This window comes from Epinephelus moara, chromosome 24 (genome assembly GCF_006386435.1).
Source record: "Epinephelus moara isolate mb chromosome 24, YSFRI_EMoa_1.0, whole genome shotgun sequence".
NCBI classification, from domain to species: domain Eukaryota; kingdom Metazoa; phylum Chordata; class Actinopteri; order Perciformes; family Serranidae; genus Epinephelus; species Epinephelus moara.
In genome coordinates this window covers 48,384,033-48,403,528 of record NC_065529.1, presented here as the reverse complement: position 1 = coordinate 48,403,528, position 19,496 = coordinate 48,384,033, and the positions used below count along the sequence as shown (strand labels likewise).

Here is a 19,496-nt window from a genome sequence, read left to right as displayed (position 1 = left end):
AATAGCCAATGAGGGCTTGTGTTGACAGGAAGGGCAAGGGTCACTTCTAAGGTTACAGAGCCAATCCATTGTCATTGACAAGACCCATAAACCATCAGGCTTGGCCAAAAAACAGAAAACACTTATTATAGCTTTACTTGTAATACTGTGCTTCTACAGCCTCTTATTCTATTTTAGTTATTTCAATATTTCACCCTGGTTAATCACTTTTTACTGCTGCTTTCACCACATTTTTCTGCTGGTATCACACTTTCATCTATTTTTTAATCTAGTTCTTCATTCACAGTCCTTCACAGTGTTGCTTGTAATTAACATCTCGTAGCCAGATTGGAAAAGTTAACTGAGAGAGGTGATTACCAGCTTCATAATACCAGTTATTGGGGACCACTAATGTCAGGCCCCATGAAGTCAGGTAACCCAAAGATTGTCAGTTAAGCTTGCTTCATGGTTCAGGCCTCCGGACTGGAAGAAAGAAAATCTGCCTGATACATTTTTGGCAGAGCTGACTCGTATATAAACACATTTTGTAAGACAAAGCGTTGGCTATAAACACTAAAGTCAAGGGTGTGGACAATCATCTTTTTCTTCCTTCTTTATCCAGTTTAATGTTTCATCACCGCCTTTTAGTGTTTATCTGCCTTCTTGAGCTGTTCAAGTGTTATTGGAATGCCTCAATGCCAAGTGTGATGCTGGAAGGTCCGTGGGAGGGAGAGGGGGGAGCTAAGTGAAGTTTTGAACCATTACGTCACAACTTCTGACATACACGCACAATCAGCGGGTCAAAGGTCGAGGATGAAGGGGAAATAATGATATAGCAGCATAAATATAATCACACCTGACAGAGTAAAAGTGATTTTTAGCAGTAATTTAAACTCCAAGCTGGCATAGTGAAAACACATCTGTCTGGTGTGATACACTTTGACTTTGTGTGTCATCGCCCACAGCTGAGGGTTTTTGTTTTCAGGTCATCCAATTGATTATTGTTTTAGGTGAGTCATTTAGTACAGAACTCAATTCTGTTAACAGCTTTCAACAGTCTGTCTGTCAGAATGTTTTGATTTAGTTTGGTGAAGAAAGAGGAGGAGAGAAAGGAGGTAAAACAGAAAATATTAAGGGGGCCATGGCGCCCCCTGTGGGTGGCCGAGGGGCACAAAATATTGAAAAATAATTCAAGGCTGACATTACTGTCCATAAGATGGTGTGGTTCGCTAATATTCTAAGCCAGGTAGGGGTTTCCAGGGGGCATTACCCATTTCCTTTTGGCACCCATGTTAACCATATCGGTTGTTCACACAGGATGTGCCCTGGCCTTTGCAAGAATAGTTTCAGCGTCTGGTCTATTTTCATTGCGAGATGCAAGCGAGAAACTGCATGGGGCTAGCATAAAGTGGGCATTCTGGTGCGATTCGCGGTGCGATTGTTGACAGCTGACTGTGTGACAATTGACATATCATTGCACTGCCGCGTCCAGTGTTAACATGATGTTAGGAATTCATTGGTCCCACCCGTGTCATGCTAGCTTGTAACACGCCAAAGTTAGGCTAAATTTTGGCAAAGGAAACATGGCATGGTCATTTTTACAGAGGTATCTTGACCTCTCATCTCAAGATATCTGAATGAAAATAAGTTTAATTAGTACCCATGAGCCTCCTCTTTTGAGACATGCCCACTTTATGCTGGTCATGCGGTTTCTAGCATGTGGTATAAAACTGTTATTTTCATCTACTTGGAAAGTGGTGTATTTGAATATTTCTGCATACTGGGGCAAACATTCTTGGTGTTTCATAAATTGGGTTTGACTGGAAAGCTGAGACTCTTATGGCTTCAATGACCCCAATTTTATTCATGTGTGATGATGTTAGCCCCCATAGTTGTCATTTCATTGCAGTGAGACCATTTGTTTGAGATGGACACTGTGTAAAATGACCTATAGTGACCTCTAGGATAATCACAGCCTCATGAAATTTTACAACCACAAACTAGAGACCTTGAGCATGTCGAGGATGGATGGCTTTCATAGGTATATTGACAATAAGAGGGCTTCTCAGCAGTTTCCAGAACAGAAGCGTTTGCCATCCACTCGCAGTTCTTATAAATGTAGTTCTTATAGAAATCCACAAATGTCAAAAGTTTTTGATACCAAATCACGGCATGTATTTTATATTAATGTGGTAGTTTGGAGGGATTTTTGACCATTTTTGTTAACTGTCAAGTGATGAGAAATGCTTAGATTTAGCACCACATCTGTGTGACAAATACTTTCAACCCAAAAATTGCTGCAACAACCTATGAGACATAATTGAGCATGAGGGTTTTAAGTCACTATACACTCTAAAATTTCAAAGTTTTAACAGTTGCCCAACCAAAAAATGTTTATTGCATATTTATGACTAGAAAAACCATTTGACCTAACCTACTTGCTCCCCTTAAGTTCCCCTGTTCCTCCTAAAAAAGACAAAAATGGGTGTATGTTTGGGAGGGGGAGTGGAAGAGGTTAATGCAGACGTAATGAATTACAACTGACCCAATTATACAAATAAAATAACACTGAAAACTTCTTAGTTATTTGAATTAATTAAAGGGGTTAATAACCTTAGGCAAAGGCATCCAAAATGTATATTTACAACTGTAGCTGCATGTAAACGACATGTAAATACAGTGAAAGTTAAAGAGAGGACACAGGAGGACAGACAGCACTCAGTTCTTCCACAGGAAATAATGTAAAAAAAAAAAGTAGGTTAAAGGAGAGCAGAGAAGGAATGTGTGAGACGAGATGTCCTCCTCTGCAGTTGTCATTTCTCTGGCTTCACCTTTCAGCAGGCCATTTTTCACATCTCTCCTTTTTTCCCCCCATTGTCTCAGATTTCTTTATCTCTGCCTCTCTTTCTCCATCCTTTTTTTTTTCTTCTGGCTCTGTTTACATCCACCTCTCAGTTTTAACTCACTCTGCAGACCCCCTTCTCTCCTCTCTCCTCGCCTGTCATCCACCTTTATCCACCTTGTCCCCCCTATCCCCCTGCTGTGTGTTGTGTTATGTCGTGATATCCAGGGTTCCTGTGTGTTTAGGCCCGAGCCAGAGCAAAGATTAAAAGACTCTAAAGTAACTTAATCTCATAAATCTATTGACATAAACTCTTCACACACAGTGTACATCTCTATTTTCCTGAGGAGATACAAACATCTGGGATCTTCTCTCACACACACTCGCACAACACACATGCCTGGCTTCTCTGAAGTCCTCAGAAGATACAAACATCTGTAGTTTCCAACACACACACACACAACCCTGCACAAACACTTGGATGTTCACGTACACATTCATCCTCTACAAAAGATGAAAAACATCTGCCGGCACACACAAACACAGCGACTGTCCACATCTGTGTGCACTGGCAAGTTGATGAACATAATCCTTATCTGATTATATTCATCAATAAACAGCTGAGTGTGGAGTTATGTGAGCAATTTGTCCATGATAACTTCGGATCATCGTCCAGATGTGGATTACACTTAAAATCCAGGCTGTTTATCAGGAACAACTTTCATCAGAGCAGAAGCCTCCAGACACACAGAGATTCATTTTGAACTGAAGAGTAGTGTTATCAGGAGTGTTAGAAAATCACTGTCCCCCAACACTGAGTCTGCCCTCAGAGGTTCACAGAAAACCAGCCAGAAATAAGGTTCTTACTTTTGTGTTGTTTTTGGTCTGATGGAAGCTGTGACGTTGTCGGGGCTCAGATCCTGGTGGCGTCACTTCATCTTCACGAAACACACTGAAATAGTAAAGATAATTGGTTGGTTTTTGTCGCTGAAAAAACTTGTACAATTACAACAAAAAGAAAACCATGTAAATTTCCCCAGCAAACATTGAGACATTGAATGACTGTTGTTTGAACATCCAGTGAAGACATCCCATTATGGTTCAAAACTGGTTTCAAAATGAGAGTTGCGCCGATTTCCATGTCATCTGGCCGTCAGCAGGACGTTGTTCCTGAGTGTCTTCGCTACGACCAAATACAACATTTATAATACCAAACAATAAACTGAGGTCAACCCCCTCAAACGCAGATCTCCTGGATGAAAGTCCTGTGCTTTAACCGTTCATCTACCACAACTTGCTATTCATATGGACTTTGTCGCTCTTTATACTGCGTCACCTGACTTTCTGGCAAAGGTCCTGAAGGCTGTTTGTGCCAAGGATGACCAAAGACAGTTTGGATAAAAACTTTTGGCTCTTACAAACACCACAGGCTTAAAACGATGAGAAAGGAATATCATCTCAACGTCACCATCTGGCCATCTGCCTCAAAACTGCACTGCAATTTTTGGCATCCGGTTTTTGGCCAGGGACACAGTGTCACTGTATGACCAATGTATGCTGGGTCAAAGCACTCGTGACGGGTGAAATGCACCCCTAACCAGATGCCAAGTAGATAACCTCTAAGTGCTTCTGTGTAGAAGACTCCTTTGGGTTTGGGATCCTGTGGATCCAGCAGTACACAGATCTCGCAGGAACAGACTGTTTTATATTTATTTATATACCCTAATCACACGTTCACCACAGCGTTATTCAAATGTAGAAATGTAAAATTTCAACGTATTTGATGGATAATAACGTACAAATTTAACCGTATTCACCATTTGTAGGAGCTTACAATACCAACATTTATTCTGCTAATTGGATTGACACAGAATGGATCAATACAACAAATGACTGTAAGGACGATCACGATAGCAAAGTTATAAATCGACTGTAAAGTAGATGTGAGTCTGTTTACATCCTCTGCTGTCTTGTTCCCAACAGAGAGTCTGATCTAAATCCAATATGGATGCCGTGTGTCTCTCCACACGCTTTTCTATCTGTCTCAGTCTGAAGAAACATTCATTCATGATCTATCTCTCTTTGTCTGAGTCTTTCTACAGCTTTTTTTTATTTTCACAGCTGAGAGGAGACAAAGAGGGAATCCCCACTTTTCATCCCTCTTCATCCATCTCCCATTGGCCTCTGTGTGTTTCTGTCTCTGTGGAGAAAAAGACAGATAAAGAGACATCACTCCGTCTGTGCAGGTCTCTCCATTACTCTGTCTTCCTCTCCCCTAATATGTCTCTCTCATGTGAGCGACATGAGGAGGAGGAAATGGAGAGGAAGAGGAGGAGGAGAGAAGTTCTGGGTTTGTAATCATACCAACTCTCCACGGTCTTCCCCTCGATTAGCCCTGCTGTCAACACCACTTAAACTGAGCCCTAAACATACCGAACACACACACATGCACACACTATTCTCCAATCGTTACTGTATCGTCCATCTTCCTTTCCCTGTATGCATGCAGCCAAGTCGCCAGAAGAAAATGTGCCACGGATGCTTTACATTTGTACTTTCCATACGTATCATATCAATGCTTCTAAAGTGACATCGTATTTGAGCTGACTTTGTCATCGGGAAGTGGGGGAGATGATGGATAGTGTGACACCTACGTTGCCAAGTTGCAGACCACTGCTTGAGACCAACAAACAACAAAACCGGTTGTTTTTTAGCGAGTCATCTCCGTGTTTTAAGCGGCTTTTTAGCCACCAAACGTGCGTGTTTTTAGCGACCTGCCGCTGTGTTTCCACCTTGGACAGTGGCACAAAAAGGAGTTGCTCTTGAACGAGACATCGCTGCTTTTTCAACTGGGTATTTCAAGCCAAAACATGAACCGTAACGAAGTGGTTTTTGTGCTTTAACCTAACCACACGTTAACCACACATTGAAACATAAAGAAATGAAAGTTTTGACATATCTGCCACATAATGATATACACATGTAATAGATCCCTGCCTTGCAGAAAATGTACAATGTCAACATTTATTCTGGCCATTAAGTTGATGCATGCACACTATATGGTTAAAAAGAAGCGTTTTGTATTTACAAATGTCTTCGTTGAGCAGAGTGTATGCAGTGGATTACATTTTCTGCTTCAGTATATTGTAAGAAATGTATTTTATGTAGTTAACAAGTTTAAGATGTTTAATACAGTTGTGTTAGTACAGTACAGGTGTGTGTGATGGCATCAGAATACATGTTAGGATTATCAGCTGTTTGTAGTTTGACCTCTTCATCTTAGTTCTGATCTTATTTGATTTGTCGGTCTACTGATGCTTCCAGCAGGAGGCAAATTGGAATAAAAGCTGTAGCAGTATCATATAAAACCTAGATGAGCTGTTAGTTTGGAGGCTCAGAGAGAAGCTGGGTGGAAACCTATTCCACCAGGAAGAAAGAGAAAACCTCCTGAGAATTTGTCACAGTATGCAACTGCACAATTGATCTCATAATGAGCTTTCCGCCCTGCAGAGGATACACTAACTTTACTTTAAAAAAGTGCGTTAAAGAGTTTAGAAAAGCCTTTGTTTTTGTGGTAAATGTTGAGGTAACTGAAGTCTGGATTCAGATTTATGATCTAATACTTCACATGAATCGCTGGCTGTGGATATATGCTTCAAAACGCTTCTCTCTGAATCACATCAATCAACGCGGAATGAAGTGATTGGTTTGGTTGTTAAGTTTAGATATGCTGCTGTGAGTTATCAGAAAGAACCGAATCCAACACAAATGCACACACACTTCTGAAAAAGACAGGCCTGAATCACATAAACTATATTAACAGTTATATTATAAAATGATGCAGTTATTAAATTCAGATTTGTATTATTATTTAATTTCCTAGAAAAGAAACATTTAAGTGATCAAGCATGCGCAGAGAGTGTGGATATTCCAAAACTAAGAGCCAACAGCGGTGCTTTGAGCCAGGTGTTAAGATAATTTTTTCCAATTTTTCCAACAAATTAATTTTTTAAAGAACATTTTTGGGGCTTTTGCCTTTATTGGACAAGGCAGGTTAAGTGTGAGAGGGGAAGAGAAGGAGATGACATGCAGCTAAGGGCTGTTGGCTGTAATGGAACCCATGGCTGCTGTGGCAAGGACATTGCTGTGGTTCATGGGACGCCCACTTTACCAACTGAGCTACTGGGTACTCCCAAATGAATATTTTCAATCAAAACCACTAATGTCAGCAACATGTTGGCATTGATGAAAAGTCACAGGATCAGCTAAATCATGGGCCCAGATGTTCAGAAGTAATTTCGGACATCAGATTGGGTCAAATCTTGAAAGTAGGTTGTCCAAAAGAAAAGGATTCTGAAATCGGATTAGATCACATCATCCAGTTTTGGTTTTGATCTGGATCAAACTCTGAATATGTGTTGTTTATCCTGATCCCAGCAGAAGCATAGATTTAGGATGGATTTTTAGAAAACTTTTCAATTGGTCAAACATATATATACATTTTGTTATATTTTAATGGCTGGGTGAGTGTTTCCATTTGAATAACGTGGAAAAGAATGCAGATGGAGTCGACCTTTAAAGAAGTATTTCATTGCTGGAAAGACAGTCTTTTTGTAAAACTTGTCTGTCTCCGCAGCAGAAAGACACCGCAGAAAATACTTTTAATATTGGTGTTACATAACCAGAGAAAACAGAGTAAAAGGGGCCATGACATTTGCTTAATGCACTGTGCCACATCAGAAACAGTATGGCACCCACTTCCTGACACAAATTATCGCATTACAGTTTAACAGTGCATTAAAATATGTTCCTAAAGACATTTGAGGCAAGAAATACTCAATACAGTAACAAAATCTTGGTTTTTATTTGCATTATATTCGAGAGAAGGAGATCTGTTACTATCGTCTTTGTGTTTATGGCTGCTGGCAAACAAAAATGCCTCAGAGCTGGCTAACTAAGAGTGCTGCTTAAAATTTCACTTTTAAGGATTGAAAATGGTTTCATTGGTCTGTTAATGGACACAGCCGGTGCTTCCCTCGTGATTTGGTTTCAAACCTGTAGGTTAAAAATGAACGCTTCCCCATGGACACACAGTTTGATGGATTCAGCAGAAGATAAGGAATGATGCACTTTACAAATCTTTATGGTACCAGAGGGTCCTACAGCTGTTAATGCAGTTCAGGAAAGTTACTGCTTGAAAGTTACTTATAGGATCTAATTAGATTCTCAGTTACACTGAGACTAATCTTGTTTCTGCAAAAACATGTTGATTTTATTTAAGTCTTATATAAATCACTTTAAATAAGAACTTCTTTTACTTTTATTTGTCAGTACAAAGACACGGCTGCACTTTGTGTGGTCACCTCCTTCTATTTACGGTTGCACTGAGACTTGTCCTGCCTGAAACAACAAGCTGAATCTGGCGTTTATGATTTGTGCTTCTGTTTGGTCCATAGTAAGAGATAGTTGGACATGTTTTCTTGCTGTAATGCCCCCTGAGGCTCAGCTATTTCAATTACACAGGGACGTAAAACGCATGTTTAGGACATTAAGTTCTGTATAAACGTGGCGTCTTTTTGTAACGTGAGCAGGGAGATGTGTTTAAGTCTGCATACAAAAGTGTGTTTTGGGTTTGTGAAGGTCTAATGAAAGGAGAGATGTTTCATTTAGAAGTGTGGTAGGAAAGGCAGCTATTCTTCAACCTGCAATAACTGATTTTTGTCCACAATTTGTCCACAGAATTTCGACGACTTTGGAGTGAGACTGTGTTGGCAGCAACACAATCACTGAGTCCATCTTCCCTCTCTTTTAGCTCTGTTTTTGGTCTCCACCAACTCCTGAGGAAATATCTGTCCCTTCAGCTGCTAAATGTTCCACTAAGTTTACCAAGTAGTCTCCAACTGTGTCTGACTTTCACAGACTGTATAAGATAATGGATATAGCCCCCATGAAGTCACCCATTGGTTTCAGGACAAGAAAGGTGGAGGTAACCCTCATGCTAGTTGCTAGCTTGGTTTGTGTATTTACAGCTATGGTTAACTGTGATAATGCTAATTCTAATTTTATTTCTGCCAGCACAGTGGCTTAAAACTATTAAACCAAATGTACCTTACCAAACTGATGATCCGACTTAGAGGGTTTTTTAATACAGACGCACGCTCAACAGGACGTCTCTAGATGTCCAAAACCCCCATACAGTTGTCACGAATTAGCTATACAGACCAAAACAGGTTTTTTTGTACTGGGCTGTAAACATGTTTATTTCTGCTGTAGTTGGGCATTTTAACATGGGGTCTGTGGGGTTTGACTCGCTTTTGGAACCAGCCTCAAGTGGCCATTAGAGGAATTGCAGTTTTTGGCAGTTGGCTTCATTTTTCAGTCCTGGAGGTTGCTGCTTTGTGGCTTTTTACATCTCTTTCTCTGAAAACAACACAATAAGAGAGGTGAGAGTGAAGCAAAACAGTCAAGTTGTGGGCCAGACTGATGAACAAAGAGCTGAAACTGACTATAAAGCTTTGTAAAGCCGAGGGAAGCTGCAGATTTAGGTGATAGTTCTCTGTAGGTTCATCACTAAGAACACCTTTTCGTGTTCACATTGTTTTTATTATTATAAAAACATTACTTATAGCTGGTTTAACTCTTAAAATATCTTTTTTTTTTGTTAAAGATATTTTTTAGGGCATTTTTTACCTTTAATTGATAGGATAGTGAAGTGTGAAGGGGGGGAGAGAGAGAGGGAGAGACATGCAGCAAAGGGCTGCAGGCTGGAGTCGAACCCGGCCCTTGTACATGGGGCGCCTTAAACCAGTTCAAGACTGTTTGTACCTTTGTTTTTTTCCGACGGTTTTCTCGTGTGATGTAAGGGAGCTTGTCCCTGGGAAAAGTCTCCTAAACCGCAGGAAGTTGTGCAGTTTACATCTCTGGTTTGTTTGGAATAAACAGAAGAATTACAGTAGGTATTTGGTGTGGACAGAAATAGATCTTGTGCCACCAGCAAAAACTGAAAACATCACAGGAATGAGAGCTTAAAAGAAGGAACATCATAACATCTGTTTTTAAACTGCATTCAAATAAAGTATCAGAGTGTGTAAATATCCACCTGCCAGTTTACTGTGAATTTATTCTAACCTTGTTTTTTCTGTTTCAAAAGTCTCCTCTCTCTCTCTGTCTCTCTCTCTCTCTCTCTCTCTCTCTCTCTCTCTCTCACACACACACACACACACACAAACACACACACACATCACGTAAAGAAAATAATAAAGATCACAGTGTGAAGCTGTTTGTGTGTAAGTGTGTGTTGTATTTGTTACCCAGTGGCCCTGTGGGGAGTGAGGCCAGTGGGTTCAATCCAGCACAGAGCACACACACACACACACACACACACACACACACACACACACACACACACACATACAGTATCTGCTGACCTAAGTGGTACCTTCACTTCTCTGGTTGATACCTCTGTGTTCAGTCTGTTTAGTGCAGCGATGTGGAGCTCCATCGCTGCACAGCAGGCAGAGCTGATCTCTCCGTTCAGCTGAGAGAAGCTCGAGCTTTTACTTAATTGGTTGTTATGTAATTTGATTACAGTGTCAGCTGGAGTTTGCTGAACTGCATTCATTAAAACAGCAACTTACACAAAGTTCATATAAACAAATGTTTTGTAAACATTGCAGTGATTCAACCTGCAGTTTAACCAGTTTCTTAAAGTTGTGATGACATTTACACTGAATCCGGCGACCGCTTTGTGTGGTCCATTATCTCGGCTAATTGATGACAAACTTTGGTATAAAATGTAGACATTATTGACTGTCTGCCAAATAACAGTCATGATTACTTCATGATTTCGGGAGTGAGAATGAGGAGACTGCCAGCGAACTGCTAACATTTTTTTTGCTGCTGTACGTTTAGAGACAAATCCCAATGCAAGGGTGGACTAAACCATCTTCTGTCCTTTAAAGCTTCAGCAGCTTTCCCTATCAGTCTGGAGGTCAGCTTCACAGGTGGGATAAACCCGTAAAAAATGTCACTGATGTCTGTCGAAGCTTGCACACATGCACATGGAGGTGATTTTCGAAAGAAATTGTGGATTCGGGAGTTCCTTACTTTATATTCAGACCTAAAGTATAAAAGTGACCCGCTCTCTCAACTTCCTTTAACCCCTGTGTCTGAATAATGCTGCTTTAATTTCTGCATTTCTGTCCCATGGCCAGCATACTTTGCTTTGCATCAGTGTAGCCGGCGCCCTTATGGAGCAGACACCTGATATCTGAAAATGAGGAGAATGCATATATGTGGCGCAGCATGCAGGGCTTCACAAAGACAAGGTCTCCCTGTAGCCCAGCAGGCTAAGGTTTGGAAAATCTGGCTCAAAACTTGCACTACTGCCCAGAGTTAAAAACGTTTGTACTCATATTAAAGCACTGAAGATAGAAACATCTGCAAAATGTCACAAGATTGAATCCAGATCGTCTTTCATATTTCACTGTAGCATTTTGCAACTTGTTCTTCTTGTTATCAGGCCACTTGGAAGAGGAATATGATTTATGCTTGTTTTTTTACCTTGCATGACTCACTCTGATAGGAATAGTCGGCCGAATGCCTAAAATATAAATGCGAAGCTACGTACTGTTTTTCCTTTCACATGATTGACTTCACTTGGCATAATGTGGGCCATTGAAAGGGCCCTGTGGGGTGAGCTCAGCCAATCTGGAATTTCATCCAAGTGTGAAATGGAAATTCTTGTTCTGCCTCCTGAGGCCACGAGCATTTTACTCAGACAAACGACACTTGCAGGGGGCATCCCGACTCAGTGATGGCTCAGCCGGTTAGAGAGAAAATCTGCCCGAAAACACGTCACTTGTTCGTTTAACCTGAGACAGGTCAGTTGTGATTTGTTGTCCTGCACAGAGCTGGAAAAAAGAATCTCTCACTTCAGCAGGTTCCTTTCTCCTCAGCAGGTAGAGCAAAAACCAGATGCTTTGGGAAAACCGTGGTTACGACCAGGACTCTGCTGCTGAGAGCATTGAAAACCTGTTTCTTCTGGCACTCCAACAAATCCAACAGTGATCCAGCAGCATAATGAGGAGAGAGTGGATGTGTAACGGTGAAGTGGTTCTCTTGAAATTAACATATCACTCTGTTGGAGTTGTTGGAACAAAAAAAAACACCTGCAGTTGAACAGCAGCGTCACAGACTGATGCTTCTCCCCTCACAGGTGATCTCTGGCTGAGTACAGACAGAGCAGACAGACAAGTTTTTTTTATCAAGTAACTCAAAGAATTAATGCTAATTGGCATCAGCTAACATGATCTGCTGTCTGCCTCTTTTTAACCACTGGAAGGCACAGCCAGCACCGGCTTTAGAGTCCTGACACACCATGCTGACTGTGCGACTGTGTGCTGGGACGGCAGCAGCTCAGTCCATAGGGACTTGGCTTGGGAACCGAGTCTGTTTAAGTCCCCGTATGGACCAAGTGTGGAGCATAGACTGGTAGCTGGAGAGGTGCCAGTTTGCCTCCTGGGCACTGCCGAGCTGCCCTTGACCAAGCACTGAACCCACAACTGCTCGGGGCGCCTGTCCAAGGGCAGCCCCCTCACTCTGGCATCCCTCCATTTTGTGCATATATAGGTCCTGTTGTGCATAAATGTGTATTTTGGGCCTGTGTGTGTATATGGAAAAAAATTGAATTTCCCCTCAGGGATTAATTTCATATATCTTCTTCCTCTGCATCTGTTGGTCAATATCAAGCTGTTGGTGAGCGTCTGTCTCTAGTTTTTTGGGTGTGTCCTGCACTGTTGGCAATAGTTAGTCCTTGTCTGCCTTTTACTGGCCCATTTAGCGTATTGAATCAGCATCAGAGACAGTGGCATTTCAGCTCAGTGCATGAGAAGGAAAACAGACGTGAGGAAAGCAAACAAATGACTAAAGTCAAGAGAGAGTGAGAATGAAACAAACTTGTTATATTCAGTAAGATCATCTTTTAGCTATTGAGCTATATTTAGCAGAAACGGTTAATAGAATAGAAAATTTATTGTCATTGCTCCCAAAAAAAAAAACAATGAAAAAACAATGAACATAATAATTGTTTGTGTTATTGTTCACTAGTGCACGGTAAATATTATTTGCTCTTTCAATGTCTGGTTGTATTGTTAATTTGCTTTCTGGCTAACGAGTCTGTCCTGTTGGTCTTCTGGTTTCCCCCTTTGAATGACAAATACAGACCACCACCTGCTGCTATGGAGAATTATTTCCTCTCCCGCAGGTGCAGAACATATGTGCTAGTATGCCGTTGGCTGTCGTCTTTGTGGTGTGTTTTAGCGCAACTTTTTGGTCAAGACACAGGTGACGTAAGGCGATGCAATAGTCAGCATTCTTTCACCTGAATTCTTTGATTGGTTTGGTGTATCTGGGCCTGAAGTTGAGAATGAGAGGTAACCTCTAGGGCTGAAAAGTGAAGCCCTGTGTTGTGCCAAAAACTGCAATTCCTTGAATGGCCACTTGAGGCTGGCTCCAAAAGCAAGTCAGTTGTCAAAGACCCCCATGTTAAAATGTCCATCTTTACAGCAGAAAAAAACATGTTTACAGCCTGGTACAAAAAATGGTTGTGGTCTCAATAACTAATTTCCCCGTTCATGACAACTGTACGGAAGGTGTTATGCACAACTAAGGGTGGGGCCACCACCCAGATCGTATCTTTGGGCTCTCAGTCAGATCCACCCCTCACTTCTTCACAGCTCCACCCTCTTATCCAAATTTGGTCACTCCTTTCTCCAATAATCTAAGATGTCCACCGTCCAAAATACCAAACTTGAGGTTTTAGATTTGGAGTCTACAAACCAGTGGGTGACGTCTTTGTGGCTAGGTCAATTACTTTTGTAGTAATAATGATGATAATCGTGCATTTTGCCAACCTCAGATTCATTCATTCATTCATTCACGCTCATACACAATTTAGATGCGATGAAATGCTCATGCTTTAGAGCCTTAAATGTTAAACATGAGACTAGTCAGTTTGAGGTGCTGAGGTTCATCCAGATAACTTTTTAGTAGTGCAGGTGTTTAATGTTGAGGTGGCTGAAGGAGAAGAACCAGGTTTATCAAGTTATAAGAATAGATTTGCATTAAATAAACACAAGAATCCCTTAAAATCTGAGAATTTGACAGATGTTTTTACTCTGCAAGGGTATGCATTATAATGTCAACCCTTCGGCAAGACAAGGATGTTGATGTTGAACAATTGTGCAACTCTGGATTGCATCCAGTGACATTGTCTTCCACATCCAACGTTGAATGTTTTGGCAAAAAAAGGTTGTTTTGTTGAGATTTGTTGTAAACTGTGCGGCCTGCAGTCAACAAACTGTGGATGTTAATGCCACTGGATACTGGGCTGTAAAAATTAGAGAACTCGCTCTTGCAACAGGCCCCAGTTCAGTGTAGGGGTGTTGTGTTAGACTGCCACAGAGGAGAACTTTATCTTCTATCAGCAGTAAACAGGGTAGAAGCTCAGACAGGGGTCCAGGCCACATGCTGAGAAATGATAAAACACAAACATGCATCTAGACATACCCACACACATGCATATACATACCACAAAGGGGGAAGGCAGATATTTTAAGCACATTGTTGATGTTAGACAGTGTGGTGAATTCCACTGTAACATTTGGGTCCATAAAAAGCTTTCAGAGTAAATTAGAGTGACTCGAAATGCATCTAAAAACAAATATTATTCTTAAATTTTGGATCAAGCGGCTGTAGTTTTTATGTTATTAATAATAAATCAAGTGACAGTGTTCAAACAATGTGACATATGTGAAATGTGTCTTGATAGTAGTGAACCTCCAGAGAATGATCAGCTGAATCTGCAGTTCTCATCAGCTTTACAGAGCGTTATAGTCGTCGTTTATCTGTCCAGCCCACAACTTTACTGTCCTGGTTCGCTCTCACTGCTCTCATTGCTCTCATTGCATTGCTTTCAGAGAAAAAAACTGTAAAAAGCCACTGTGCACTACCTGCTCAGCAGAAAACAGCAGACAGTGAACGTAGTGGAGAAATTAAAGATATTTTCCTTGGGAGATGGTAGAGACCAAAAACAGAGCTAAAAGAGAGTGAATATTGGACTTTGTTAGGGGGACACAAACACAAAAGCTGCATTTCTTCCAAAGATTTGGGGTATAATCCCCTTAGAACCATTTTCACCGCAGACAGTACTCTGAAACCACATTTTCACCAAAATATGTAGGTATAGTCACTTGTCAACTGTACATAACCCATACAGACATGTACCTTGCATTGCAGAAAGTACTCTGAAGCCACGTTTCCACCAAAAATCTTTAGGTATAGTACCTTTTGAACCAAGATCCAAGGTTTCTTTTCTCCAAGTGAGGAAATCTAATATATCCAGTTCACAACAGCCGGTTGAAATTTATTTACATTATTTAAATGTTTGAAGATTCAATCATCACTGAAGAGTATGTCTTGCAAGAGAGTCAATAAAATCAAATGGAATGGTCAGAGTAGACATATTGACATTTAAGGTGAGTTGACCTCATCAACTCATACATTGAGTATCACGCAAGAAAACATTCCACCTTAAGAGTTGCTGGTAGCTGCCAGTGGTAGCCTTTGAGCGGTACAGTGAGTTAAATGATATTCTTCTCAGTCTCTAGCTGCTGACTGTTTACTGGTGAAGATGAAAAAGCAACAAGACATATAGCTGTTACAGGGTAAGTAAAAAAAAATGTTGGGACGGCTATATTGGTACCTTCCACAACTTTTCACAATTGAAATGCAAAAATAACTGCCACCCCTGAACACACACTTCTGACCTGTCAGGGATCAGAACGTGGGTTTGACCTCTGACCCTGGCTGGTTGTCTGTTAAAGGCGGTGGAGTGTTGCAGCGTCAGTGTGTTGTGTCAGATTAGACTCTAGGGGCCTGTAGATCTGTGTGGAGCCTGGATGAACTCTCCAGAGTTTGACCTCAAAGTGTGGACTGAGGGTTGACTCTGTGGCCTGTGTGTGAGGTCCTGTCATAAATGCCACGTGTGTGTGCGCTTGTGTGTGTAAGAATAGGAAGTTTCCGCACCGCAAATGCACATTTTTGCTGTTTTTTGATTAAACTGAGTGATGTGATTTTTCCTTCTTGTAACCGATCCTCCCTCTTATTTGGAAAAATCCAAGTGGCCACATCTCAGAGTTCACTTTAACAGTAAGTAAGAATCAAACTTTGCTTGTTATCATTTAGCGTAAGGCCTGCATAAATCAAATACCTGAGTGCATTGCTGCCTTTAACATCTTTCACAATGTGTCTGTCGTGCAAGTTGACATAAAAAATTGATGATGGAAAAAAGATATGTTGTGCAGCGCTAATTTCAAGGTAAAGTGTAACTAACTGCTCTAAGTGATGGATTATCTTGTGTATCTCAGGCACGTTTCTTTAAGTGCTCTCAGCCCTAGAGTCGTCTCCTTTGGTCTGAATCAGGGACTCATGTTGTTACAAAGTTGTATAATTGCCTAGAGTTGGTTCGTGTTCTCACGGCAGCATTTACAAGAGGACCAGATCAAATGCCTTGTGTGAGAAAGCTGCTCTTGATTGGTCAGAATTTCCATGTGGGAAAAATCCAGGAAGTAAAGCAAACGTTGAAGAAGAGTACACTTGCAAGATAAATGTGACACTTTCTAATGTCACAATGGAGGGACAACTACGCAGGTTGATTTTAGCGCTGCTCATCGTGGACTATATTGCTGTCATTGTTCATTTTAGTCAAACCATACAGTTTGAAAACGAGGTTCGCTTTGAAAAGCAGCATTTCAAAGTTCACAAAATTTGTATTTCATTTGTTATATCATGCTTAGAGAATAATGAAGGCATTTCACTCGGAGCTCGCGTCACTTCTTCTACATTATACACAAATATCTAAAACAGATTTATGACCGCAATAACACCTGAAGTGCTGTGCTGCACTGCGACTCAAAGTGTGCTTTGTTCAGCATCGTACATATAATCACAGAAAGCCCTCATGGGTTTTGCAGTTATACATGTGTTACCAAAATAAATTCGCTGTCGTAAGAGTTTTCTGTAAATTAGTGCACGAATAAACGAGGGAAAACGAGAGAAATCACTGACTACAGCTGCTTCTTGATTTGCAAAGGAGGAACTATTCTCACTCTAAAAAAAATCAAACATGTCTCACTGGGCTTTCTGGAAACTACCCTGGAAAGTTTAACTATTCAAGACTCTAAAACTAAGAGGAGTTACAGAAAAATAAAATGGTCAGATATGAAAGTGCAAACCAGCATAAAGTGGTTAAAATGTCTAAAACTATACCAGACAGTTTGATTAGAAAACCTGTATTTTTAAGGCTTATTTATATTCTCAAAACATCTTTGGCTGGTAAAATAATAAATGTGGTAATCAAAAGATAATATGTGTTCTCCTGCGCTGAAGTTTATGGGATAGTTAATTTTTTAAGAGGTTAAAGAGGCAGAGTTATGTGGCTGAGCTCCATGTTTGTTAAATTGGACCCCCGGGGAGTGTGATTTACTGAATGAGCTGTCAGGTCCATGTGACTGTTCTGTTCAACCAATATTTTCTCTGTCTTTACAAAGAGACAGTCGCTTACATAAGACCCACATTATAAGAAAAATTTAGGGGCTTAATTCTGGAGTGGGACAGAAAACTCATAGACAGTGCTCACATCTTTCTTCTGTCTTCTATTTTAATTAAATAAATGCCTTAAAGTTAAAGTCCTTCATTCAAAATCCTTTTAAATTAAAGGCACATGAGTATTATCAGCAGCACTTAAAGTATCCAAAGTATTCGTCCTGCACTAAAATGCCCCCTGTTACTCATATATTACTCTGTCTGACATTATTAGATTATTAATACTGATGCATCAATGTTAGAGCAGCATGTCACAGCTGTAGCTGCTCGAGGTGGAGCTTACTTTACTGAACTTCATATACAGTTAGTTTATTCTAGTGATTCCCAGCCGAGGGGTCGGGCCCCTCCAAAGGGTCACCAGTTAAATCTGAGGGGTCGTGAGATGATTAATGGGAGAGGAGAGAAGAAGAAACAAAATTCTGATACATAAATTTGTCGTCATTATTTTTGACTTTTTGTGAAATATTGGATGATTTTACCTCCTCGAGTCTCAAACAGTTATTTAAATGAAAGCATGTGAGAAGTTTTAGAGGGGAAATATTTCAACACTGAGACATCTGAGGCGTGACAAAGAGCCCCAGCAGGACTCTGCTTTCAAGGTACACAAGCAAACAACAACTGCATTAGTTTCGAAAATGTAACTGCATTTCATGAGCTTTTATTATCGTATGTTCTTTTTTTTTATAATCTTAATCTGTGAAGTAACTTGTAGCTACTGTAGTGTTGTCAGATGAATGTACTGGATTAAAAGTACAATATTTGGGAACATAATGGAGTATAACGTTGCAAAAAATGAAAATACTTAAGTACAGGTGCTTCAGAATTGTACTGAATAAGTACTTGAGTAAATGCATTTAAGCTAAGTTCACACTAAGTGACTGTCAGAGTCGTTAGTTTGCTATATTTTCCCCACTACATAACTTGCTGTCTTGACATTTGGAGTCTTGAGGTTGTTATGGTTTTCACACTATATGACTGAGCGGTGACAGCAGGCCCCCGGGAACACAGCTCAGTCTTGCTTCCAGTTTTTCCCAGTGGCCACTTGGGATAATGCAGTGCACGGACATTAGGCTGCCATTATAAAAGTGACGTCTGTAAAACTGCTGACAGGACACCTCAGACTGCAATCAGTTATGACTCTATGTTATAACTTTTTAATCCATTGAGGTCTTATATTTATAAAACTTTCCTCAAGCTGAGAAAAGCGTATTAGATAATCTGTGGCATCATCACAATGTAACATTCATACTTTTATCTTTTACATATTATATTGTTCTTGGTTTCATTGTGCAGGATTTACACTTTTTTTTTTAAATTTAATTGTATTTGTTTTTATTTTGTTGTAAAGCATTTTGGACTACACCTCCCTGTATGAAAGGTGCTATATAAATAAAGTTTATTATTATTATTATTGTTCATGAGCTGAGTGGGAACTCTTAGGCAGGGCCAGTGGGAGAAACACTACCGTGCATACTCAGTGAGCGTCATACCGCAGGAGTAAACCCAGGGACTAGAAACATTATTGGCATATTCTCCAGGTGAGCAACTCCATTGGACTGAACAGATGCTGTCATGGTTTCCAGTATCTATTTATTATTACATTACATCTAAATAAATAAATGTGTAATTTGATGTGTGGGTGGAACCACAAGTCGGGGATCAGGGAGATGCTTGATAGAAAAATGTCAAAAATGTGACAAAGCAACATTTTTAGTAAGATATTATGCCAATAACTTACAGAAGCATTGCGTGCAATAGTCCACCTTCCACCTTGTGTTATTCTCTTTCTGTCGCTTTCTCTCTGTCCTTCTTAAACACACACACACACACACACTGCGTGGAAAGCACTGCAGCTCAGCTTGTGTCTTGGGCTCTCATTGGCTGTAGTTTTCCGAGAAAGTGCCATACAGGTCCAGATATTTAGTCTGCTAGATAGCTGGTGAGCATTTTTGGCTTGCATTACACATAGAGCCCAAGCACGACTTTGTGAGTGCCAAGCCAGTGCTGCTTT

The 19,496-nt window shown here is 40.5% G+C and overlaps 1 protein-coding gene across 5 annotated transcripts in view; it reads right to left on the bottom strand.

Annotated features, from left to right (window-relative positions):
* The window catches only part of ripor3 (RIPOR family member 3), an 80,213-nt gene that overhangs the window by 48,495 nt on the left and 12,222 nt on the right, over nt 1-19,496 (bottom strand). For all 5 annotated transcript variants that reach the window (XM_050037658.1, XM_050037657.1, XM_050037656.1 and 2 more), the window contains one exon: nt 3,689-3,773. The gene's annotated coding sequence lies outside the window, so the exon portion shown is untranslated. The remainder of the gene's footprint in view (nt 1-3,688; nt 3,774-19,496) is intronic.